General features: G+C 37.3%; 1 long non-coding RNA gene across 2 annotated transcripts; it reads right to left on the bottom strand.

Annotated features, from left to right (window-relative positions):
• Positions 1-37: 37 nt before the first annotated feature.
• On the bottom strand, positions 38-23,634 carry LOC116298711 (uncharacterized). Of its 2 annotated transcripts, none has more exons than XR_004197370.2 (4): positions 23,524-23,634; positions 19,737-19,864; positions 792-845; positions 38-718 (listed from the first exon to the last, which is right to left on the bottom strand). It is a non-coding gene; the product is annotated as an uncharacterized LOC116298711 (long non-coding RNA). The 2 variants fall into 2 exon arrangements; XR_016120008.1 differs by lacking the exon at positions 23,524-23,634 and adding an exon at positions 23,454-23,474.
• Between the last annotated feature and the right edge of the window lie 4,123 nt (positions 23,635-27,757).

Genomic DNA, 27,757 nt, shown 5'->3' with positions numbered 1-27,757 from the left:
GATTATACTATGAATCTCTGTTTATTTTGCAGCTATTTGTAGACACTGTCGTGAAAAATTTTCAAGACAAATAAAGTTGTTACAAAAAAAGGTTGGCACAAAATTAATGCACGCAAAATCATATTTCATGGTTCAGCTCTGATAACAGTGGCTCATTGAAAATATCGATAAATTTGAGCGTTTTTATTATTACTTTTTTGAAATTGAAGAAAATGACTGGGAACGAGTCTAACTATAGTTATTTTTAAAATAATAAGCCAGTTTCCTGTACTGGTTTTTGCTTGTTTGCCGTTGTTTTGTTTCGTTTTGCCTTAATTTTTCTAGCGCGCGCGAATTCTGAGTATTAGTGATTCGCCATTCCATGCATCTGTCCTCGATTAGACAATAACCCTCAGCCAAATTAAACACCGCGTGAGAAATGTAAAAGTTATGAACAAAACGTATTTCAGCACTTTACTAATAGCCATGTCTACAGAATGTGCATTCTTATTCCTTGTATATTATAGGCTAAATAAGGTCGGAGTGTTGTAGGGGTGGTACAACTGAATCAATAATACAGAAATGTTTTTTTATGTACAGGAGATACAAAATGACAAATATTCTATCGAGGATGATGTTGAGATGGAATGTTTAGCCTTAGAAATGGAAATCTTTGAAATAAGAGAGGATGATGCCAGCAATCATTCACTTTACCAGCCATCGTCACAAGAGACAGTTTCTACAGAGCAAAGCAACAGTAAGTCTTATGATATGGTTGACAAAAATGAAAAAGAAAAGATCTTATCACTGACCTCTTTTCTCCAACATTTGAGTCTAGAGCCATTAGGCAGTGTCCTGACTCGTTCCTGGAATAGCATAAAAAACGCAATCGTATTATACAGAGAAGGCGAGTACCATCATTACAGAAATTCTCCGTACTCTTGCTCCAGAATCTGCTGCACCCTTATGGCATGCAATCAAAAGTGGTGATGATATCATAAAGCAACTACTCGCAGAAGACCCCAAACTTGGTGACGAATTTCTAGTTGCATTATCTGAGTCATACAAGCAAGCATCAAGATCTGATACAAGACGCCAGCTACTAAGTTTTGTTGCAAACAAAATCAGCTACAAAGACCTTTTGAAATACATACCAGATCTAACACGATATTAGTTTACTGCATTTAGAAGATATACCCTAAAGGTTGGTGCAGGCCTTCCAGTAAATCAACCACAGAAACTGAGAACAAAGGTTGATATCAAAAAGGTGGAACACTTTATAGATTTTATCACTGCCTCTAATACAGTTCATGACTTACCATTAGGTAGAAAGACTCTAAAGTTATCTAATAATATTGAAATCGAAATTCCTCATGTTATACGGACATTAATGCCATCAAGACTTATTGTGCAATACACTCAATACTGCAAGGAGAACTCTTATGAACCCCTTTCAAGATCCACTCTCTTCAAGATACTGTCAGATTCTTGTGTTGCCTCAGTGAGGAAAAGTCTTCAGGGACTAGACAATTACGCAGCTGAAGGTGGCCGAGCTTTTGATAACCTACGCACTTTGATGAACACCTTGTTGAACTATGGTGCCTCCGAATCAACTGTGCGTGAAATCAAAGAGCAACTCAAACTCCTCAAGCAATATCTCAAGGGAGATTATAAGGTAATATTTGTGAATTATTTGTGAATACATGTACATAAATATTGCTTGCTTGCTTGTTTGATTGACTTCTACTTTGCAATGTTGGTTACGTGCGCACCGAAATGAAGTAAAAGGAAATGATACATAAAATAAATTAACGTACAGCACAGTATTTTATCAACTAGAAATTAATTTTATAAAAGTTAGGTGACGGAAAACGTAGAAAGAGCTATATGTTAATTTTGTTGTTATTTTACTTATAATCATATGACTTTGACACTCATGCCTTTTCTTTGTATCATTAGCTAGTGAGGTTGGAGACCATTGTAGAGTCTTTGCTCTTAGTGATCCAAAAGAAAAAGCATTCCAAACTCCAAGTACGAATCTGCATAGATCCTAGAGGCTTGAACACTGCATCAAAGCAAGTACATCACCCCATGGTCACTGTCGAGGAAATTGCAAACAAGCTGTCTGGCTCAGCAACAGTCTCTACATTACATGCGTTCAATGGACTCTGGCAGCTCCCAAGGAATGAAACTAGCTCCAAGTTAACTTTCAACACTCCATGGGGATGATATCAGTTCACAAGGCAATCGTTTGGCATAGCTCCAGCCCAAGAAATCAGGGGCAAATGGAAAAGTTGTTTGAAGGAATTCCTGTTGACATCATAGTGGATGACTCATTGATACATGTCAAGGATGAACAATTAAGGATGCATGCTTTCAAAGATTGTGGACGCCTCTAAATCGAGCTCTGAATATGTTACCTTAAGAGTAGTTAAATAACTCCTTGACGTTCCAAGTAACAGTTTTAATGCCATCCTTAAGACAATAATGAAAGATTTCAACTCAAGATTAGACAAACTGACTCGTAAAGTCGGTGATATCAAGAGTCTTGAATACTCTCAACAGGACATCGAAGATTTCAAGAATAAGACGTATAGCATTGATACCTTGAAGACTGAACTAGAAGATTTGACAAAGCAATTTGGTGAATTTGAAGACAAGTTAGATTGCTTAGAGAACCAAAGCTGAAGGAGCAACCAGAGGATTTTTAGGAGTGAAGGAAGATCGCCACGAAAGCTGGGACTCTATTGAACAAAAATTAAAGGATCCTTTCGAAAATGCACATGGATGCCGAAGGTATTGAGATTGAAAGGGCAAACCGCATTGGCAAGCCCAGAGCCGGTAAACCTAGGGACATTGTGGCCAAGTTTATTAAAGACAAATACAGGGAGAAAATACTGAAATGCAAGAAGAACCTTAAGGGAACAGGAATCTTCATCAATGAAAATTTTTCTACTCGAGGCAAGAGGAGATTGCAAAATCGCTTATTTCAATGACAATCGTCATGTAATAAAGGATCATGCATTACCGATGCTGTCTAATCTGTCACGGGCCTTTTGGTTCTTTGGGAGCTAACGGATTCTATTCTAAACAACAAGATGGCTGAATCAAGGCTACCAAAGTTTACTTAATTTCCGATTTTGTATCAAGGCGAATATATACTATTTTGCAGTGGGACATTTTTGGTGCTTTATTATGAACATCATGAATCAACGCTTAATTAGCTACGTGATATCAAAGGTATGGTATGTCTTAGAGGTATCAAAATTGGTTGTGTTGAGATATCTCCAACTTCCAGTGTTAGAAGTCTTTGCGTGTTGTTTCATTCCTGCCTAAATATGAGTGAGCACATAACTAAGTTATGTGGCTCTGCTTTCTTCTATATTTATAACATCAGGCGTATTAGAAAGTACTTATCTAGGAAAAGTACTGAGATCTTGGTGCATGCTTTCATTTCTAGCAGACTACACTATGGCAATAGCCTACGATGGCGTTATATTCCCAACAAAATTCAACATCAGGTTTTCAATATTCTAGTAAAGAATTCAGTGTTTCACTTGCAATGCAATATTGGTAGTTACTATTCCGACATTGAAGATTTCGATTTCAACTTAGTTGTAATCTCGTCCAACATTCGAGTTCCACGATTCAACAATCGTTAATAGCTTTCCATGCCTGGCCAAAATTCAACATTGCTCTTTTGACATACATCAATTTCGACATTCAACTTTGAGAACGTTATTTTCTAAACAGTATATTATAATGAAACTTAGAGTTTCTCGTTCAAGAACTAAGGTCTTAAAGTTTTTAGATACAAACACAATCTTTCCATCATTGTTGGATCATAATCCAACACTCATGAACTTCACGCACGAGTGTATTTGACCTATTCCATAGTAAGCCACTGTACAGTGATGACGTGGTCTCATCACACGTGCTTTAGTGCTACACGAACTACACATACTGTAGCTTGCAGAGATGGCGTACAAGAAAGCTAAAGCAACCCTTCGTCGTAGCTGAGCAGTCACTTTCTTTGGCAAACACTGGTGAGATTTTGCTTTTATCTAATCTTAGTTTGGAGGCTGCCCTGAAGTTTAACTTAAAGCCTGAACTAAATTGAAAGTTTCACGTAAAGCTCCTTAGTAAAAAGGTGTTGGATTGCAATTAGGGTTCGGTTACAAAGCTACACTGTAGTGTATTGTGAAAGTTACTTATATCGTGTCAGCTTCCAATCTTGTGTTCAAAAACGTTTTAAACACTTGCCTCCTTGATAGTTAATCTATTGATATGCGATTAACTGATGTTGGATGCGATATGTTCGGAAAACCATGAAATAGATCACATTAAATTTACTTGAGATAAAAGTGAACTAAACACCTCTAGGACAGGCAATATAAGATTAAGCTTAAGTTGTTAACTTTTCCATGAGTATCAACGAGAAGATTGTACATAAAAGTTATTCGTGTACTTATCCTTTCAACCCTAATGGAACATATTTAGGTAATTCGGATTATTACAGTTGCACTTGGACAACCTTGTTTCGCAATACTTATCAAGATGAATATGGAATTTAGCTTAGCATCATTTTTCTTTTCAGATAATGCAAAAAATGACTCTGGTTCTTCAACTGTAACTACAAGCATTCCTCAAGAACACCGTAGAGTGCTTAACTACCAAACCAGGGTTTCATTCCAGCCATGAAATTCTCGACCATCTAAAAAAGGGAAAGGCAAAACACAGTCTTGTACCATAAAATTGGTGTGCTTGGCAAAAAAAGATACAGATAAGCCTTCAAGTGCCATCTATGAGAAAACATCGTTATCAAACCTTGGATTGGGACCAGGTTCCATTTGCCTGGACGTCAATAGTCCCAAGAGTCATGATAGCTGTAATGATCGTTTGTTTATATCAATTAAATGATGACTGATACGATTTTCGTACATATTCGGATCACGTTTGTACAACGATGTACAAATTCGAAGTTCTAGTTCCAATTTGTCCAATCGTAGTGGCTATACATATATAAACTAATGTTCTAAATACTTAAGAAAAAATGAAAGATCTGACTTACATATCAGTCCTGCGCTACCAAATAATTCACAATAATTTAGATAAATGCTTCCTCGAGATTGGTCGTGGAAAAGAGGTCGAGTGATCACGTTGCAGCGTATTTGATTAAGAATTGAGTTCATTAACAACCTTAGAACCCTAATTGTGTTATTTTATGATTGTGATTTTAGTTCTTAAAACCCTAGAGTTTAAATGAGTATACTTTAAATGCCATGCACGTGTTGCCATATTACATAACATTTGGTGAAGGCTAGCGTGTGACTTTGATTGTCTTTAGTTTACTAGATATACAAGAGACGTGATTTATGGACACAATAAAGATTAAAAGTGGTATCCCGCGTCACTTCATGTGTATTGAGTAAACTAGTCCTTCGTAAACTACAGTAAAAAATCGCCGTCGGAAATCGGAAATTCTGCAAACAAATCGAAGATAGCAATCGAGACACTCGATCATGGCGTTACGCAAGACGACAAACATGACAGGGAACCTACCGAGAAGGGAAGGGAATACCGAATTACTATCCTTAATAGGAACAAGGGGGCATGTGACATTAAGTTAAGTCATCAAATCCAAAGCGTTGATAATTACCTGTCAAATTCGAGCAGCGTGGTTACTGAATTGTTAAATCACGAGAGACAAGATTGATTCTATAAAGGACGAAATAAACGACGTATATACGGAATTGAACGAACTACTCAGTACCGAGGAAGAGAGAAATGATTTGTATAGTTTGTTCGATTTGAGGGATCAACAATGTATTGAGTGCAGGATAAGAATCTGTGAGAAAATCCATGAGATAGAGAATGCGAGGAGAACCGCAGTGGAAGTGAAGAGTGTGAAGACTAGTCATACCGAAAGCGTAAGGTCCCAAAGCTCGACTTCGTCCGTTCGATCTAGGAGAGCCAAGGCTGCTGCAAAAGCAGCGAAATTACAAGCATAAATGAGGTTTTTAGATCAAGAGACTGAGCTTAGAAAATTACAATTAATAAAGGAGATCTCAGTGGACGGGGTGGAAGAAAGAGCCATGAATAATGTTCTAAGTGAGGAAAATGATTCTCAAAGCAAACGGAATTCGATAGGCATGGTTAATAGGCCATTTGCAGCAATTGATCACGTGTCAATTTGCCCCATAGCAACAAGCCCGTGGTGGGCAAGCTAACCACGCATTCCTTGACAACAATAAGACTTTGAGTGGCGAAGCTTAGCGATACTAAGACTATACTGACTGTTTTTAACCTTTGTTCTGTCTGGTTTGACCCGATATTCCGTATAAAGTTGAAAGAAGTGTTTTTTTATCGTTGGCGATAATTTTTATCATAAAGATTGGCCGCAAAAGAGAGTTTTTTGTCTTTATTCTGGTCGCCGTGGACAGAAGACGCGTGTGCAAATGGCGGAATTCTCAGGTATGTTTATGACTCATTCAAACCCCGATTTAACATCAAAATTTCTCTTCAATTGTCAAGATTCTTTTGAAATGAATGTAGAATACCTACAGATCCTCTTATACTAATAAAAACTCATATTTGCTAGCATTTGAGGCCTGATTTTCGTTTTAAAACTCGAGGTGCGATATCTTCGCCGACTGCTGGCGGCAACAATTTATGGACTGTTTTTGTGCTTAAAATGCTTCTCGAATTTAATTTATCTTCGAATTTAATGATTCCAGATGAATTGACTGATATATCGAGACTTCCTGAGCTTACATCTCATGTTAATGGTATAGATAGTGGACATGAAGATGCAACGAAGCTTACTACGAAGCTTACACTCTCTCGTCAACATTGTTGTGTCCCAAAGTGTACCGGCGATTCTCGCTACAACCAAGAGCTTTCCTTCCATCGATTTCCAAAAGACACATCATTAAAGGCAGAGTGGATCTCAAAGATCATTAACATGAGATGTAAGCTCAGGAAGTCTCGATATATCAGTCAATTTATCTGGAATCATTAAATTCGAAGATAAATTAAATTCGAGAAGCATTTTAAGCACAAAAACAGTCCATAAATTGTTGCCGCCAAAAGTCGGCGAAGATATCACACCTCGAGTTTTAAAACGAAAATCAGGCCTCAAATGCTAGCAAATATGAGTTTTTATTAGTATAAGAGGATCTGTAGGTATATCTACATTCATTTCAAAAGAATCTTGACAATTGAAGAGAAATTTTGATGTTAAATCGGGGTTTGAATGAGTCATAAACATACCTGAGAATTCCGCCATTTGCACACGCGTCTTCTGTCCACGGCGACCAGAATAAAGACAAAAAACTCTCTTTTGCGGCCAATCTTTATGATAAAAATTATCGCCAACGATAAAAAAACACTTCTTTCAACTTTATACGGAATATCGGGTCAAACCAGACAGAACAAAGGTTAAAAACAGTCAGTATAGTCTTGGTATCGCTAAGCTTCGCCACTCAAAGTCTTATTGTTGTCAAGGAATGCGTGGTTAGCTTGCCCACCACGGGCTTGTTGCTATGGGGCAAATTGACACGTGATCAATTGCTGCAAATGGCCTATACCGCACACTGCAATGATAACCAGGGCAAGGCTTCTGGGTCTCCCCTGACTGACCTAAAGCCCATAGGCACGGTTAACAATGCACTTAGCAATGACAACGAGGGCGAGTCTCATAGTTTTCTCCCGACTGACTGAAAGCCAATAGGCACGGTTAACAATGCACTTAGCAGTGACAACGAGGGCAAGTCTCCTAATTTTCTCCCGACTGACCGAAAGCCGATAGGCGTGATTAAGGAAAACCATGATGATGATAGCTTAAGGCCCACTGGTGACATTAAGATTAAGACAAATTTGTCTACAGCTTATCAACTAAGAACCCCTTCTGTGTTCAAGTCTCCCTTTTGACCTCAACCTTGGCGTCAACCTTGAATGCCCAGGGCATAAACTTCAGATCTCCACTGCTGCGAGAACACGCGTGTATGACAGTAAATGACTCTGGTCTTAATAATAGAACACTACAGGAGCTAATAAGCTTGCAAGAGCGCTAGACAGAGCTTAGTGCAATGAAACAGCAAAACTTAAGCTCACTTCCTGACCAAAACCCGCCAACATTTAGTGGAAATTTCTTTGAATACCCAATATTCATCCGCGCGTTCGAAGCCATAATTGAGAGCAGGGTCGATTCTGACAGAGACAGACTCTTCTTCCTGAACAAATATACAATGGGAAGGGCAAACGACGTATTGAAGGGATTGGGCTCCGGGCTGCCTAATTTTTTTCTTTATACAATTTATTTTCATAGCTCAAGTATTATTTTCTTTATAACATTTTCTAGAGAGAGATATCAATAAATTATTGAAAAAGAACCTTGTGTTGCCTGCGTTTTTTTGACACCTTAGGTGTGAAATTTCACACTTTTGACATGCAATTTGGAAAGGAAATTTTATGTGTATATTTATTGTACTTTTTTAGGTGTATTGGATACAGTGTAAATAAATTTTGTAGAAATGCTGGTCACATGTCAAGAAGCTGCCAAGCCAGACTCAAATTCAAAACATGCTCCAAAACTCATCCTACCTCTCTACATGACACCTCAGGGTATAAGGAAAACTTCAAGGTGTCATCAAATGTGCTTCCCGCTTCCACGCAGGAAGCTGATAAATCTGGAATTCACAAAACGGTTTCGGACAAGTCTGTAAACCTTGCCAACAGCTCACAAGGATCATCCACCATAGGATCCATGATGGTACATGTCTGGATTCACCATAAAGGCCAGCCAGATATTGAAATCATGATCTATGCCCTGCTAGATATTGCTAGTGATACTACTTTTATCACGGTTTCCACATTTAAACAGCTCGGTGTTCGTGGTCCAGAAATTAACCTCAAATTGAACACTTTCCTCAGGAAGGCGCAAATCCCTGAGCAGAAGATTGAAGGACGGGTGATAAAGAGACTAGACAAGAAGGTCGCAATCGAGCTGCCAAAGACATATTCACGCGAATGCATACCATCAAAGAGGAATCAGATACCACAACCAGAAACTGCAGGCAAGTGGCCGCATCTGAAGAAAATACAAGGGAGGATATCGCCTTATCATGAGGAATTACTGGTTGGTATACTGATCGGAGGTAATTGTCCTTGAGCACTCAAGCCCAAAGAGCTTATCCTTGGGAAGGGAGATGATCCATATGCTATACAAAGTTTACTGGGATGGGGAATCATTGGTCCAGTTGCTCCAACCCATGAAGTGCAAAAAGACCAGCAAGATGAATTCACCTCTCACTGAATCGTCACCCGCGAGGTAGCTAACATTGATATTGTTCATATAAATTTTGTTATCAATGCTCAAGCAAGGGAGGTCATCAATCCATTTGAGATAAAGCGCATGTTTGAGCAAGACTTTTCCAAAAGGTCAACCAATACTCGAGGTCATTCAGTTGAGGATCAGAGATTTCTACAGAAAGTGAAGGAAGGCATTCGTCATCGCGAAGATGGTCACTATGAGATGCCTTTGACCTTAAAGGATGAAACAACTGAGTTGCCTAACAACTGGGAAATAGCATTGCGTCGGCTTACACACTTAAAACGGAGATTCGTATGGGACATGAAGTATAGAGACGATTACATAGCCTTCATGAATAAGGTAATTCAAAATGGATATGCTGAGAGGATTGATGGCTCTAAGCCACGGGTGTGGCATATTCCTATCCTGGGTTCGGCAATACAGCAAAGGTTCGAGGTCAGAACACGGCCTTCACTTAAAATGTACTTTTTTCTACGTAGAAAGAACTGAACAAAAACCAAGAGGCCTGCGAGGAGGAGGAAGCCCAGGATGCTAAGAGTATTAAAGTCTGGGTTATTTAGTTTACAAGGAGATGCAATAAGATAGGAAAAAAGTAAACTACGTGCACTTTCAGATTTTCCTTTTCTTATTTGGTGTTTTATTTGATAATCTCAGCATGCCACACTGCAAAGAGAAAAGACCCAGAAGTTCAGGCCAGTGAGAAGAAAGGCAAGAAAAAGAAAAGAAATGGCTTTTATATAATACAGGTGTATACTGATCACACCCACTCACACAGGTTTTGGGGCCATAAGACAAACAAAAATGTTGGACATGCATATAACCATCATTACATGAACTAATGAAATCCTTTGTTTTCCATTTCTTCACAGGCGATTTAAATAAAGAAAAAAAGAATTGGGTGAGTATCGAAAGCTGAATCCCTTTTTATAGATTCACCTCTTAATAAATGAACACATTACGTAAAATTTATGGCTTTTAGGACTTTGATATTGCCAAAGTGAGAGTTTACAGTTGGGTGACCATGGCCTATGACACCTACTTAAGTTTTGGCAGGGTGCAGTCCATCAACCCCCATGGAGGTATACTAAGGATAAATTTCCTCAATAATAACCCAGTGGATGGTTTCTACACCTGGCCAATTAAGGAAAGACTTTTGATGAAGATGTGAAATTTGTGGTGAAGCCAGACATCAAAGTCATCCAGCATGACAGGAAATACATCATTCCAGACGTAGATTATCTGAAAAAGCTGTATAAGGACTACAAGAAAGAATTCACGTAACATATTTCAGTATTAGTCTTCCCCGCAGCCGTTCTTAGTGTCCTTCATCACACAATCTGAACGACACTGAGAACGGCTGCGGGGAAGACTAGTTTCAGTAACGTTCTTTTCCATTTTCCCAAAGGACAGATCTGAGACAATGATAATTATAGTCCCTTTTTTTAAAGTATTTTCAGTTTTATCAGCAGCATTCACGAAGTAGTCTAAATAGTAAACAATGACTTGATTTTAGCAGTAATTTAAATTATTTTCAACTTGCCGTAAATTGAAGGGCAAATAAGACTGTGTACGCTTTCCTTATCTTTTCTGATTACCTGACATTTCAAAAGAAATGTTTACTCACTATTATGTCAACAGTATCTATTATAAATAGACGCCAACAGAACGTCAAAGTATATGTTAGGAACTGTGAAGTGTTCAAAGGCAAAAATACCAAAGACCGAAAGACCACAGCAAAGAAATTTGGAGTGTGTTATAGATGTTTATCGGATGGACACTTGGGCAATAACTGTCCAAGAATCAGAGTATGCAACCTAAATGGGTGCACTGACAGCCATCATAGGCTGTTGCATGTAGAGAAACCAAGTGAAACTACAGCACAAGTACAACCGAGGGAAGTACCTGGCCCAGCATTTCCATCATTGTCGTCTTCCTTTTGGGGTCTACCACCCAGTGGAGCATCTCTACAGGGCGGTCAGTATCCATCCAACAAAAATAGTCATTCCTTTACACCAAGTTCTGGTCCATTTGGGATGGGATCTAAATCTCAAGCACCAAGTCAAAACAACCCAGGAGGAGGTGGAATCACGGAGAGGGACCCAACTACTCAGACTGCATCACGTGAGTTAGGAAGCCCTGAGAGTATAGCACTGCGAACAATTCCAGTTGTCTTGAAGAACCAGAACAAGAGACCGTTAGTGAACTGTTGTCTAGACAAAGGAAGTGACACAACATATGTGAATGAGGATGTAATCCACGAATTCGGAATCCAAGGTGAAAAAGAATGGATAAAAGTCAATGTTGCCAACAATCAACAAGTTCGCTTTCTCTCAATGACATATAACATTGGTTTAGAAAGTGTAGATGGAAGTGTTGACACAGTCATTAGAGCAAAGACTTCTGGAAATATTTGTGGTGGAATGAAACCTGTTGACTGGATTAAGATGAGAAAGAAAGGGGATCATTTAAAGGACATCCCATTCCCACGACCAGCGAACAAAGGAACAATTGATGTATTACTAGGAACTGATAATTATAACTTGATGTACCCCATGCAAGAAATCATTGGCGGAACCCATGAACCCTATGCACGACTTTGTCCCCTTGGATGGACTGCAGTTGGCCAACTAGACAACCACCACACTCGATTCAACTACCATGCAAGAATGTGCAATAAATACCACATGCATGGACTGGATGCAGAGACAGCCGATTTAAACACAACATTGAAGCAGTTCTGGGACTTAGACACAATGGGCGTCACACCATCAGGACCAGCAATGAGTCCAGATGAATCAGTAGCTCTACAGAAAGTGTCTAAGTCCTTGACATATGAAGATGGACGTTATGCTGTTGCAGTCCCATGGAGAGAGGAGTGGCCAAAGCTACCGAACAACAGACCCTTAGCTGAACGATTGAAATTAACAGAACGGAAACTTGCTAACAATTCAGAACTAGGAAGTTCATATCAGCAGGTCATTGATGAGTACTTAGAGAAGAAGTACATCCGCAAAGTGTCAGCAGAGGAACCGAAACCAGACACAGAGTGGTTCCTGCCTCACTTCCCAGTTACTCGACTAGACAAGCCGTCAACCAAGACCCGGATTGTCTTTGATGCTTCGGCAGAGTTCAATGGTAAGAGCTTGAACAAAGCAGCTCTATCAGGACCGAAGCTACAAACTGACATTCTGGACATTCTTATCAGATTCCACAAGGAACTGATTGCCCTTGTTGGTGACATAAGCCAAATGTATCTCCAAGTGGCACTACTACCAGAAAACTGACCGTTACATCGGTTTCTCTGGAGAGATCTCAACCCTAACAAAGAAGCAGACGTGTATGAATTCTCAAGATTGATCTTTGGAGGATGTTATGGTCCATTCTGTGCCCAGTATGTTTGGCAGAAACATGCTGAGACTCACAACAAGGAATACCCTCTAGCAAGTGAAGCAGTAAAGAAAAGTTGCTACATGGATGATGTTATGCATTCATTGGAATCCATAGAGGAAGCCAAAGAGGTCCGGAGACAGCTAACAGAACTGGGAGAAAAAGCGGGATTCCACATACGTAAGCGGATATCACAGAAAACGGAAGTAATTGAAGACATACCGGAAGTAAATCGAGCTAAAGAGGTTGATTTAGAGAGAAGAGAAATTCAATCAACCAAGACTCTGGGAGTGTTGTGGATGGTTCAAGACGACAAGATGTCATTTCATTTTACACCACCTTCAACAGACTTTGTCTTCACCAAGCGCAATGTGTTAAAGAAAATTACAACAATATTTGATCCATATGGATTTTTGACACCCTATGTGGTACGTGCCAAACTACTGATGCAAGAAGCATGGATGGAGTTGCTTGGTTGGGATGACGAGCTTCCAGATCACCTAACAAGAAAGTGGAAGGCACGGTTCGACGAGCTAAAGATGTTAGATAAGATTGCAATACAATGATGCTTGAGAGAAGACAAACCGGTGAAAGAAATCACTGTTCATACATTCAGTGATGCTTCAGACAAAGCCTATACTGCAGCAACATACACACGGCATGAATATGGATCCATTAGCACCCATTGCAGATGGATCCATTAGCACCCAGTTAGTTGCAGCAAAGAGTAGACTAGCTCCTGTGAAGGCTCTAATCATACCACGCTTAGAGCTCATGGGAGCGCTGACTGGTCTACGATTGACAAAGAAGGTATGCTCAGCACTGGAACTTACTTTGAACAAAGTCACTTATTGGGTCAACAGTGACAACATTGGATTCTGGATACAAGGACAGAGTCGCAATTATAAGCCATTTGTGGCACATCGAGTAGGCGAGATTCATGAGGGATCCAATCCAGATCAGTGGAGGTATATCCCGACAAAACTGAACCCAGCTGACAAAAGGACAAGAGGACTATCAGCAGATGAATTAGCTAACGATGATTCCTGGTGGCATGAGCCCTCGTACCTGCAGAAAAAAGAAGGCGAGTGGGCAGACAGGAAGTTTGGAAGTGCTCCTGAAGCTCACAAGGAAGTGAAATCAGAAAAAAAAGGAGCATCTTGCAACCAAGGACAACACAGATCAACAAAGAAAGGTTTGCCTATTTGGTAGCAGCACCTCCAGAGAAGAGACCAGATGTTTCAAAGTATTCAAAGTGGTACAGGACACACCCCAAGAGAAAGCTAGAGATTGGCCTATCACTCGTTCGAGAGGTAGGGTGCATGAACCGTTTTGTCAAGAATGCACGTAAGCATCAAGGAGACAGAGAAGACAGTCGTGAGTTAACACAGGAGGAATAAAAGCAGCAGAGAGACAACTAATAAAGTCAGCCCAAAGAGAATGCTTTCCCGAAGAGATTGAAGCATTAGCAACTCACAGACCATGAGCAAATTATTTCATGGATATTCGTTTCTATCTGTTTGTTATCATAAGATTGATATATTTTAACTGTCTGTAAAGCTTGTGTGACACACTCCACTAAGATTTTTGTATTGCTTTCCGTTCAAGTTTTTTGTTTGAATGACATAAAAGAATTGAATATCAGCATACAATAATAAATTTAATTAAGCTTATCTAGTTGTGTCAAAATTAAATTTAAGTTATATTTTTTGAATAGATGCACGCTTATGAAAATAGTGGTTTTAATAAAATGAAACAATTACTGAAGTAGACTATTGTATTGTTTTCTTTTGTTTATTTTATGTGTTTATACAGTTTTTACAAGAATTATTGTCTTTCTAATCCATATTTACGAACGAACATGAATTTTTGTCTGAAGGATTGATTCGAAAAACCGCTGACCCAAGTACCCCAAGTTTGAGGAAACGTAGGACTTCCTGTGTCCGTGCAGAACTTGAAGCTATATCATTAAAAGTGAGCGGCGGGCATGCCTGCAAACTGCATTCCCGTCTTTTTTAGTCTTACTATTCATAAAGAACGGCTGTGCAAGTTATCAATGTATACTTATTGTGTTGATAAATTAACGCAAAGAATCCTTAAATGGAACGATTTTCATATAAAGGCAAGAACTGATGTAAACGGTAAACTAACGGTAAACGTTGTAAATCATATTCCCGTTTTTTAATAAGTTAATTAAACGTTGGCTTAAAAGCATTTTGATTAGTTCTGTATTCCTTTTCAAAATGAAATACAAATATTGACCCTGACAACTTTCTATAAAACTCATGAAATTATTCATGTGACTCATTGTGACTCGTGTCTCGAAGTTCACATGGGCTCAAAGTTGACACTTCAAAAATGATACTGCAGGATTATTGGCAACACTTCTACGGTGTCCGGCAACATTTCTTGCTGTGAATGCCAGAGACTTCATGGAAGTACACAGACCCAGAAAATGGCTGATCTTCCCGAAGACAGGCTGGAACTGGCGCCGCCCTTCTCTTATTGTGCGGTAGACTACTTCAGCCCATGGATCATCAAGGGAAAAAAGGAGTTAAAGAGGTATGGTGTTTGATTTACCTTTATTAATGCTCTTCATCGCTTCATTTGGCAAAATGCCATCAAGAGACCGCAGGACTAAGGGAAGAGATTGTTTCATGGAATGATAGCCAAGACGAAGAAGATCCCCGTGGTGGCCATTATGGACCTCTTCCAAAGAAAGTTTAGGCATAATTACCGTTTGGCAAATTTATATTCTTTAAGCAATGTGCAAGCAAAGGGCATTCAATTTGACTAAAATAGACAAATCGATGGCTTAAAACAAGACAGGATTGAGGCAGCTTAAGATTCGGTAGATTATTGCCACAAATCAAAATATAAAACATAGAAGGACTCCCATTGGCTATATAACGCTAGGATATTCAAAACTACTACAAATTCTTAGTATGGGGTTAAGCAATCCTATTTTGTTCTACGGTGATGTATAAAGCTTTTAACACTCGCTTAAGAGAAATAAGTTTTGGCTTCTTTACATAATGCTGGGCAGAATTACAGTCAATTCGCCAACGGACCAATTCGCCCACATATAAAATCATCGAACATTTGTTTGCCAACTCACCAACATTGAAATCACTTCAAGAAATATCTAACCGTTTATTAAGGCTACATTAAAGCATAGTAGTACATGATTTACCAAACTTTATTACTTGACACTTAAGCTCAAGACTAACTCGCTAACGAATGAAACAACTCATGTAAAACGAATGTAAATGTCACTTTAGCCTTTTTAAACCTCAGATGAGTTACTTCAAGACTTTTTTATCATTATTAAGCTCACTTGACATATAAATAATAATTCTTAGAACCCAATAGCTTTTATATTAAATGCCGACTAGTAGGTTTCTTAAAATTTTATAGCATCTTGAATTTGTTTTAAAACAAGAAAAATAAAAGGATAAGCCTTATGTAAAACTTTTTTAACCCAATTTCTTTTTATTTGAGTGGCCATGGTACAAAAAGCGGGAAATTCAGCCCTCATTTCTCATTTCAGCGTCTTGAATTAACTGAGTTGTTAGTGCACAAAACAGCTCATAATCCAGTGACGCCATGCCATAGCCTATGTAATTGTTAGTAAAATAACCAGTACAGTTGAGTTTTATCTGCCATGGAAAGTTTTAGGTGATAAATTATAGCTTAGATTTGGGTTAGAGTTACTAAAATGACAAAGAGTTCTTAAGATAATAAGCAACGAAGGTGAAGCATAAACAAAACGTGAAACTGACTCAAAGAAGTGAAATTTTTATTATTTAGGTAAATGCAAATTTCTCTTCATTTCGATAACATCGTTTCTGGTTTATATTCTCCATAAATATGACTTAGTTGACAAATTTGGTGGCAGTGGTGTTTCAATGAACGAGGTAGAAAAGTGATCTATGGTATGTTTAAGGCAAACTTGCCCACTGCTGGGCATGGGCCCACGCCAAGCAAACCGAACAAAGCCCATTTTAATTTAAAACCCTTTTTATTAAGCATTGTCATGCCTTTTGTTTCAGCAGGAAGACGTATGAATGCTCCACAATAAACAAGATGCCGCTAACCAGTATCGTGGGGATGAAAAGTAAGATCATCTCCGGATTATTTGATATTGGAAATATAGTTACATGTTATTAAAGAATTGTATGCATCTTTGTAATACCATTTCTTTTTCTGTGCCGGTAGAATTGACACCCCTCACAACTGCACTTCCTTGTGGAAACCATACTGAAGGACAGCAAAGCTAGATTAGAAGTGAGTCACAATTACGAAATATGAATATTTTATCTTATACCTGATCATGAAATCTATATTCTCCTCAAGAGAAAATGCATTAAGAAAAATCTTTCAGACACGAACTTTGATTGTCGTAGCGAGAAAATTTGTGATTTTTGTCTAGGATGTCAAAGGATTCACTAAGCTTCAGTTTTTAAAGAAAGTCCTTGTCCTTGTGTATTATATCTAATCAACATTTGTTTTTACTCTTAGGGGCTGCCACGCGATACTATGAAATGAAAAGGCACCTAGACAGTTTGCCGGAAAGAAGAGATGCCACTGAAAAAAAGCAGAAAGAAAAAGCCCTAACATCAAGAAGGAGAAGGGTATGTTAACCACTACTGTATTTTCATTGTTACCGGGGAGTTTGATGAGTTTTTCGTGAAAAGTTAGGCTGCAATTCTCTTCCCTATATTAACTATGAACCAAAGCGTTCCGAAATTGTGAAGTCAAAAGTTTCCGTTGAAATTCTAAAGGCCAATTTACAAGGTGCAGCTTTGAATTTCTAGCAACAGTACTGTCGTACTGTCGTACCAGTATTGCCGGTAACAATTGTAAGCAAAAGTTTACTGTGTAAATTGGCCTTTACATAAACATATCTTGATATTATAAACGAAAAACGAGACGCTAGTGCTAAAGCTAGTAATAAAAATATCTTGGAATCTAAAGCTTACTTGTTTATTTGGGTCATGTTGTCTTCGAAGGCCGATTCAAACTATATGTTAAAACATCAATTTTCTTTCATTTACTTAACAGCTGTATGTTCAAAGGATGGAAGTTGCCTCCGAGGAAGAAAAAAGAATGCTCGGGGGCATCACTCATAATTTTATGAGTGATGAGGAGGATGGTGATGAGAAAGATGTATGGGTTGTGAAAAGCCCTTCTTGGAGAAGTAACCAACTAAATACGACCCTAGCCAGACTCCAAGAAAGGGCTTCCTCACAAGAAACAGCATCTCACCACCCCAAATATAAAAGGGTGAGAGAACATCCATCACCAAGGCCCTCTCCATCAAATGCCCAGGCATGGGCACTAAATACTGCCATAAACCAAGAAGAATCAGAGGAACCCGCAGAGGAACCAGAGGAAACAATGGAGAAAGAGGAACAGGAACCTGAGGATTCAGATGTGGAACCAGCAGGTATAGAACCATCATTAGCTGCACAGTGCAGCACACCACATAACAAAAGGCCTAGTGCCCCTACACTCACCACGAACGATGATGAACATGATAATGATGAAATGATGCGCACGAGACGAAAGAAAAAATGGGGCAAAAGGAAAAGGAGGTTTTAAAAGCTCTATTGCAAGTTCCTTTTCTTTCTTACCAAATGCTATGTATAATTATTGCCTCACATTTGTGAGACTGTTCTAGTTCAATACCATTTAACTACGATTTTGGAACTAATAAATGTTTTGTTAATGTAAGTATTGTCTATTAAGTATAGTAGGGATAGCTGAAATCATATTTAGAAATAACATAGAAAAAGTAGGTATATAACTATAGATATATGATTCAATTTCATGGGAATCGGAAAATCCAAATAATCTCATTTAAAATACCAGTTGAATGTCTGATATATCCCCCAGAAATTCTCAAAAATAAGAATTTAGTATTCAAAGTATCCAAAAAAGTCCCGGAAAATGTTTAAAAATACCAATTTGGAATTTAAAGTATCGAAGAAAATCCTGATTAAATACGCTTAAGAAATCTAAAATATTACAAAGAATCGGCAAAAATACCATTCGGCATTTGAAATATCAAAGAAAATCCTGGAGAAATAAGAGTAAGAAATCTAAAATATCAATAAGAAATGGCAAAAATACGGATTTAGTACTCAAAGTATAACAGAAAATCTTTAGAAATGCGGATCTGTAAACCTGAAATATCAATAAGAATCCTCAAAAATACGAATTCAGAATTTAAAGTATAAGTCTAATACAATTCATTAAACTAAAATGTCAATTCGAATCCACTAAACTACCATTAAAGAATTCAACAAAACAAAATAAATACTAAGAAACACAATTCATTAATAGGCACCTCATTAAAAATTTTCAAAACTGTCATTCAGATACATAAAGAATCGAAGGAAATACTGAAAAATACAACGATAATTTTCAGACCCTGGAAATTCCCGGAGAGGGAAAATAGTTCGAATATGGGAATATAGGATTTTGACATTCCATGACAAACATTGTGATAGGTTCCTAGGTACTTCCGGCAATCAATGTATTTTTAGGAAATACGGGTTCAAATACTTTGATATCAGAACCCGCATTTTCTCTATTTCACGCAGTGTGGGAGAACAACGTACGAGTACATCTGGGATGATCAGGATGATGATGTGGTCAGTCATGGAACCGAAACCGGAGACAGTCAACCTGCCTTTGCATTTACATCTCAAATACTTCAACCGAGACCAAAGATCTCCAAGACCAAACATAATGGAGCCAAATCATGTTCAACAAAATTTCCTTTAAGCCTGTCACTTTCAGAGATGATAAAACTGGGCAAGATAAACACAATAGTGATGCTAAAGTGCGTTCAACAGCGGTAAACATTTTTGACTTTGACTTACAGCTAATGGTTTGGTCAAAAGTTCAAACTATAGTAGAATTTCATGAGAAAATCATCCAGCTGGTTTGGGTGGGCTCAGAAAGGCATTCATGGCAACAAGCAAGCATTCCCAATTTCAGAATAAGTGGGTTTTCAAAAGGTACTTACCAGAGGCAATAAAGGGCCTCGAAGAACTTGGGTTGACTGTTGAACAACATACATGTACTATGAAGACAGTACAAATGCACTTGTTGGCAAATAACTTTGCATCACAGCTCATACAGAGCATCAAAAAGCTGAAAAGAAAGAGCTTTCAATAACTTTATCAAAAATCACGAGTTTAAATTTGTCTTTGTTTTGTTGCTCTTTTTTTTTTTTTTTTTTTTTTTTTTCTTTGAGTCTTTTAGAATTGAAGGATTTCTCCAAGTAAAAAAATTTTTCCCATTTCAAAATATTCATGTGGTAGTTGTACTCTGCAGTGACATAAGTGAAAAACGTCTGCGCATACCTATGCTCTGAATCTGTATGCAAATTACTCAAAATATATGTAAATTTGACTTTCAAACATGCCTGATAAATTGGACTTCACAAAATGCCAAAACTTAGTATCAGTATCTTGGTCTGACAAAAGTATACTCTCGAAATTTTTTGTATACTTTGTATACTCTTCAAAATTCTTAGAAAATGTGCTGAAGTGCACGCATGCGCAAACCTTTTTTCCTGGTGTCCTCTGCAGTAGCATATATTATCATGATATATGATGCAAGGGTGGATCCAGGATTATTTTCAGGGAGTGGTTCAGAGACTCAGGGGTGCCTCAGGAAAAAAACACCCCCCCCCCCCCAAAATGCAAGCTCTGTGAATTGCAAACAACAACAGGAAAGAGCATCCTGTAGTTCAAACTGCATATATCGATGGGCACAAACTAGGAGCACAAAACTGTCTAAGGGGTGCACACTACAAAAAAAGGGACACAAAATAGGAGCAAAAAGTCGCTTGAGGAGTATCGGGGTCTTGTAATGTCTTTTGGGGAGAGGGGGACGATAGAACATTAGCGACATTAAAATAATAAAAAATCTTGGAAACAAATTGAAACAAATTAAATAAGTTAATAATATAATTAATAGCCATGACATATTTCACTATATAAAATGCAGTGATAAAAGAGGAAACCACCATGCCAAAGGAATAGCATTATATGTAAATAACAGAATAACAGCAAGGGTATTTCCTATATGCCAACATCTAATCAAAATGTTATTTGGTGCAGGCTAAACAAAGAATTTTTCCATCTATCAAATGACATATGCATAGGTACGATTTATCTAAGCCCAAAGAATAATGATAAGGAGAAAAATGAAGATACATTAGAGGACCTAGAATTGGATATAATTAATTTTTTGGCCAAAGGTGCCCCTACTTCAAGGGACTTTAATGCAAAAACTGGGGAAATCCAAGAATACATAAATGAGGATGATAATAAGTATCTTAGTTTACCAGATGATTACTTTATTGATAAACAGCTGAAAAGATATTCTAGGGAAAAAGAAATCATTGACAAAAGAGGTAGATCTCTAATAGATATGTGTACTACTTGTAATTTAAAAACATTCAATGGCAAAAATTTTGGTGACTTGATGGGAAAGAAAACCTGTTTTTGATACAATGGCAATAGCTTAGTTTATTATGTAATTGGGCATATAAATCTATTAGAAAAATCTCTCATGCCAACCACTGAAGCTGCAGCAGAGATCCCTTGGGGCATGGTAGCAGCTGACCTGTTTTCTCTTAATGGGAAGGACTACTTGTTGCTGAATGATTACTGCAGTAACTTTCCAAAGTCTTGCCTACTCACTAGAACAATTAGTAAGGCAGTTATCTTGTGCATGAAGAATATCTTTGCACTTCAAGGTATCCCTCTCGTTGTCAGAATGGACAATGGGCCACAGTTTGCAAGTCCAGAGTTCACTGAGTTCTCAGGGATGTATGGATTTGAGCACCAAATATCTGGTCCTTATTACCCTAGATCAAATTGCATGGCAGAAAGCAGAATAAGGAAGCCATTGATGCAAGGAAAGATTCATACCTTGCAATGCTAAACTACAGGACCTCCCCTATGAAACATCCTATACAATAGGTGTAATGTTAATACAAGGTTAAGTGGCTTCGTTAGAGCCACTGCTCCAGGTGACTGTTTGCATAAAAGAGTTATAAGTTATTCATGAAGTATCATTACAAAGACAGTTAACTCTTGAGTATTATTATGTTAGCCATTGTTGTTAAATTTAGAGAAAAGAGGATGTAATGATTGGGCTACCTGTGGTTATTTCCGGGGTATTCGTGAAAAGCCCACCATTATGTTATTTGAAAAACAAAGAACAGATCTTTACAAAAAGCTTTCAAGAATGAAAGAAAGCCTTTTGGAATTATAAAATAAAAAAGTACCTTAGAACATCTCTATTTAGCAATAATAAGGATAAACCAAACCGAGCTCTCACAAAAATTGAAATATAAACAGCTAATACATCAGAGAATAAATGATATTGACACCCAAATTTATGGAGTACTCTTCACAATGATGAAAGGAAAGACAAGAGACACAAAAAAAAAAACTGAGTCTTTTTTCTATTTAAAAAAGATCACAACTTTATATCTAAGTCAAGTCACCAACATTAAGCATAGAATGGAGCTAACAAAATTACAGATTATTGACCATAAACTTGAAGTAAAAATGGGGCAGTATCAAAGGCCTTTGAGGAGTCTTTGTGATGTCTTTGGGGGGGGGAGGTGCCATAAGAAATTATTATTATACATGAAAGGAATGGAAGTTGGTAGCTGACTATTGAGATACAGTATATGAAGGATATATAGGTAATTGAAAAAGCAGTGTTGCTGAAAAAAAATATAAATGTTGAAAGTAAATGTTTCGGTATAGGTTTTTATTAAATGTTGATATTGATTAATTTGGGCTTCCTGTGTTATGCTGATTCATTTTGTGCGACTGTTGCGTGACTGAAACAAAATGGTGGTCATATTTTGAGGAACGTTTTCCTGGTTTTCTCAATGAAAAAGCCATAATGTTCTCCCACAGTTAGACCATTTTCCCTTGAGGTCTCTTCTACTTCATATGTGATTCTGTTTGGCGATTAACAGGTATAAGTTATGAAAATATGTTTTGTTTATTTACTTGATACTTTATACACGTGACAGAGTTAATTTCACAACCCAATGACAATAGTGTCTACAACTTTGTAGTAGGCACTAACAACGTCAAGGTATAAAATACAACAGTGCAAAGTACTATAATTTGGTATAAATATTAAGGAGATACTATCAATCCTATGGGGCTGAATTATCCTCTGAAAAGGCTCAATCTTATCCTCCGAAGAGGCTCAATTATCGTCCGAAGAGGCTGATATATTTTTATCTGCATTTTTTTATTTGAGGTCAGCCATTGGCCAAACATCGGCCTAAAATTTGAATAACAACTACAAAACCTTTCACTTTACCGTATAGAAATACCAAATGAAAGCTGTGATAAACAATATGGTTGAATTTTATGAAAACACGGCTTACTTGTCTTAAACAATCTACATTGAGACACCATACTATCAACCAAGTACAACTACGAGGTTCCATTTGTCTTCATCTCTTCAATGTCGCATCGCTTACTCTTCGGTAAAAGGGAGATTTTATTATTTAAGCCATGATTGGTTCCAAAGTTTATCTATTGTTACAGACTTACTTACACAATTTGATAACATAGAGGCTTAGCCATGATTGGTTCCCAAGTGTATCTATTGTTAAGGACTTACACAATTTGGTGACATAGAGGCTTAGCCATGATTGGTTCCAAAGTTTATCTATTGTTACGGACTTACTTACACAACTTGATGACATAGAGGCTTAGCCGTGATTGGTTCCAAAGTTTATCTATTGTTACGGACTTACTTACACAACTTGATGACATAGAGGCTTAGCTGTGACTGGTTCTGAAGTTTATCTATTGCTTACTATCAATCACGTGACTTTTTGGAGTTGACTGCAAGCGGTTGACTGGGGGGCAACTAGCGGATGCTAAGTCAAAACATATTAAAATAAGTCATCAAACTATTGTATTTGACTATTTTCACAACATCAAACCAGAAAACAAGAGATCAAAACAACCTCCAGGATTCTACAAGCCATCAAAAAAGAGCTATTACCGGAAGTGACGTCTATTGATAGCAACCGATTGTTACAGACTTACTTACACAATTCAATGACATAGTGCCTTCGTCTCTACAAGGCAGCAGCCACAAAAATGAAACCGAAAAACAAGTTGAAGAAATAAAACACTAATTTGAAAATGTACCTGGAAAGTGTTGTTTAGATATATAAAAGAGTTCCTTAACTGGTGTGGTTCCAATAGACCCATTTCAAATTCAAAATTACTGCTGTGTTTCTTGATTACAGACTCATTTGCACAGAGTTAGCCTCCAGTTTGTGCAGAATATTCACATGTTCCAGTAAAGGTCCGTCGAGTTTCAAAGTCTTTGTACTGTTGAAGTTGTTCATTCTTTACTTTACCGTTGGTATTTGTGAATATTTAAACACTGATACGAGGCTAACCCTGTGCAAATGAGTCTGTAATCAAGGAACACAGCGGTAATTGGAATTCGAAACTGGTCTATTCTCTACTTTCACATCCCCATAATGCCTTGCGTTTTTGGGGGGTAACCAATCAAAGAACTGTCCCAAATTGAAAGGTTTCTTAATTGAATTTATACTATACCTACTTTTATCTGTACAATACTGATTATCAGTTTATTCCAAGTTATTTTTGTGTCTACAGATCATCAAGAGTTTTGGTCTTACAGAAAATGTATTGACTTATGAAAAAATGTTTAAAATTTACCTTAAACGTCTTCAAGATTCTATCTTTTTCTGTTTTTTACTTTTTCATTTTATCTTTGGATACCAAACAAGGTATTTTCAACATTGTCTGATCAGCCTTCAGCAAAATAAGTGGGTTTTTACACTCTGGTTACCCCCCAAAGATGCAAAGGATTATGGGGATGTGAAAGTCGAGAATTATCTGGATTAGGTAAGATTCTTTCACATGCACTTCTGAAATCTTGTTCAAGACAGGAGTGCGGCCACGTGCCAGTCTTTGGCTGAAGAGGATTTTTTTAATATAATATAATTAAAACTAATTTGATTTGACTTGTTTTTTTTTGTTTTTTTGTTTTTCAATATCATTAATATAAAATCAAATTGAATTGAATTGAATTTATTTATGCATTAAATTTAGGCATTGGCTATTTGCTGAGTTAGCGGTTGAGTTGAGTTTGAGTTGAGTTTGAGTTGAGTTTGAGTTGCGCGATGGGAGGCTTCCAAAATTCCATTTTCCGTTTAAAATATGCTTCAAATTGCGAAATCGCCGAAGGCTTACTATTCCACTTCACGTCAGTCTTTTTATCAAACAATTGCCTTACAAGAGTCAGGGCTTTTGACAGGATGCGCGGGTGCGGACCCGCATAATTCGTCTTTTTCCGCACAATCGAACGATTTCCGCATAATCCGGCAAAATCCCGCATAATTCGTCAAAAGTCTAAAGAAAACTTAATAATCAAGAAGAAATGTATTATAATGTTTTCTTATTTTGATGAAATTACGAATTTTTTATAGTTTACTTACCAAATTTCAAGCAATAAACAGCGTTTAAAACTGTATATTGAATCATACGTGTAATGAAAAGGAACAAGGCATTCTTAGTTAAAAACCGTGAAAGTGCCTGGTAACTAAGATTTTCGCGCGTAAAATATTTCTCTCGTAAACATTTGAGATCTAGCGACTTCTAAAATAGCTCAAAATGGATAAATTTATTATGAAGCCGTTAAATATGGAAAAAAGAGAAGAAATTAACACGACTTAAATTATGCTATTTATAAGGATTTTTGATTTTGTGGAGCGAGTTAATTTCCTATAATAAGGCGTACATAATAGACAATCTATTACTGCGCAGTAACTACGAATATGCAAATGATATATTGTGGTGCAAGGTGAGGTGAGGTGGTAAATAACGTTGAGATTTTTTGCTGAGCTTCAAAAACAGATCATAAATTTAAGGTTTAAAAAAAAAAACATTCAAAGCAATGTTTTGGAGAGAAGCATATCGAGAAGAATTGCATGTAGTGCGAAAAACATGACGATTACAAGTGTGGATTAAAAACCTGAGATAAACAAGGCCAGTGTCAAATAAAGAAGCAAAATCAAGGTAAAACTGTAAATAGTTGCGTAAAACTTTAGTTAAACAAAGTTTGGAGCTAAATAAAGAAGCAAAATTTTTTTAAAAAGTGTATAATCCTGTAAAGAAAAAAATTCAGAAATTTTTTCAATTGTGACGTCATCCCGCATCCTATTCCGCATAATTTGCCATTTTCTCCGCATAATCCAGAAAAAAATCCCGCATAATTTCAATTTTTTTTCCCGCATCCTGTCAGAAGCCCTGAAGAGTTGTCGTTCGTTTGGCCATCACCCCACATCTATATCATATGGTAATCTCACCTTATTTTGAAGCAAGTGTGAGCTGGTTTTCAGCGATTTTTTCAGAATTTAAAGCTTAAAATCATAGAAAACTTGCAGTTATAATTGCAGAAAGACATCTTAAACAATACGCCATCTTGGTTGGCACAGATAGCCCAATGCTAAAAATTCAGGGATCCCGCACATACATAACATACATTGTAAAAGCATTGAGGCGAATGTGAAAAGCGTTATTATGAGCACCACATCATTATGTTATATTACCATCATAAATATGGTTCATGTTCTTCTCGTGAACCTTTTGGACATGTTTACAATGTATAGTAACAAACAAGCAGTGTGACCTACCGGTACGTAGTTCAACCGGAAGTCTTACCCATATGTCTCTTGTTAGGTAGATCGAGTTAAAAATATTAAAAACAAGTTAAGAGAGAATTCTTCTCGTATTCAAGCAGTGAGCACCAAAAACTATTTTCTTGAAAAAAGGCTGTATTGTACAAGGCTAAAATCTTGTTATTCAGAGAGTCTAACTTGTTTGGAAGTGGAGATGACAGATGAAGTGGAATCAAAGTGTTTAAAACCAGAGCAAAAAAAACGGGCAAAACATTTATTTGAAAATGAGGTTTAGGCCTTCATTTGCTTATTTCCCGTATATTTCCTATAAAAAAAGCCTGACACAGCAACATTCTAACACAAATGCAACAAAACATCTTTGTACAATAGTGAAAATACCACTTCAAACAGCTCAAGCATGTTAAGGCTTGGTCTTTTAATGGATCGCTCAAAAACTATTTTTGTGGAATAACTCTATTAATATTAAAGCTATGAAATTGAGTGTAGGGCCTAAAATCATAATTAGGTTTCTTGATATTTTAAGGATGGTCATGTTGACTTCCGGTGGAGAAAAATAGAAATTTAAAAATGGGCTGGGCGGTTTTTATGTGACTCGAAAATTTTCAATGCGAAATTGTTAAGTACACTAATCTTAACAAGAATCTGTCCGGAATAGTTGAAAATCATTCTTAGTTAAGGCAAAAAATTAGAATATTCAATATTTTGACTCGGTCACGTGACCTGTTTTGTCAATTATCCCTTTAGCCAAAAACGAAGGACACCTATTCCGGACAGACTCTTGTTAAGGTTAATGTACTTAACAACTTCGAATAAAAATATTTGCGATTCATATAAAAACCGCCAGCCCATTTTGAAATTTCTGTTTTGCTCTCCTTAAGGTCACGTGACCACCGGAAGTCGAAAAGACCATGCTAAAAGAAACCAAAATATCACTTTAGGTCCAAAACTCCATTTCAGAAGCTTCAGGTATTTTCTCATAGTACATCAGTTTCTAACTGTTTAAAAAAAGGTTTGAGTGTTAACCCAAAAGGCTCCTGCAATTAGAAGTACTTGCAACCACTCTTAATTGTTAACCACAAATTGTACTCGAGGTTGTGTGATTTTCTATTCATTACATACAATTGCCCTATTTCATCAAACCATGACATCACTGCTTGTTTACGCATATGGGGGATAGACGTCAAATCCAATTGAAAATTCGAAAAAAAATTTGCTCCTAGCGAAAAAGTTTATCTAAAATGGCCTGGTTTTCAGATATAATGTGTTAATATGTACTAAAAAATATTCTGAGCATTAGCTGGCTATTT

Source organism: Actinia tenebrosa, unplaced genomic scaffold, assembly GCF_029948245.1.
Source record: "Actinia tenebrosa isolate PJP-AT-01 unplaced genomic scaffold, QUT_ActTen_1.0 PGA_scaffold16__25_contigs__length_10494907, whole genome shotgun sequence".
Classification (NCBI taxonomy): domain Eukaryota; kingdom Metazoa; phylum Cnidaria; class Anthozoa; order Actiniaria; family Actiniidae; genus Actinia; species Actinia tenebrosa.
The sequence above is the reverse complement of the archived record's forward strand: the minus strand, read 5'-3'. Positions and strand labels throughout refer to the sequence as shown.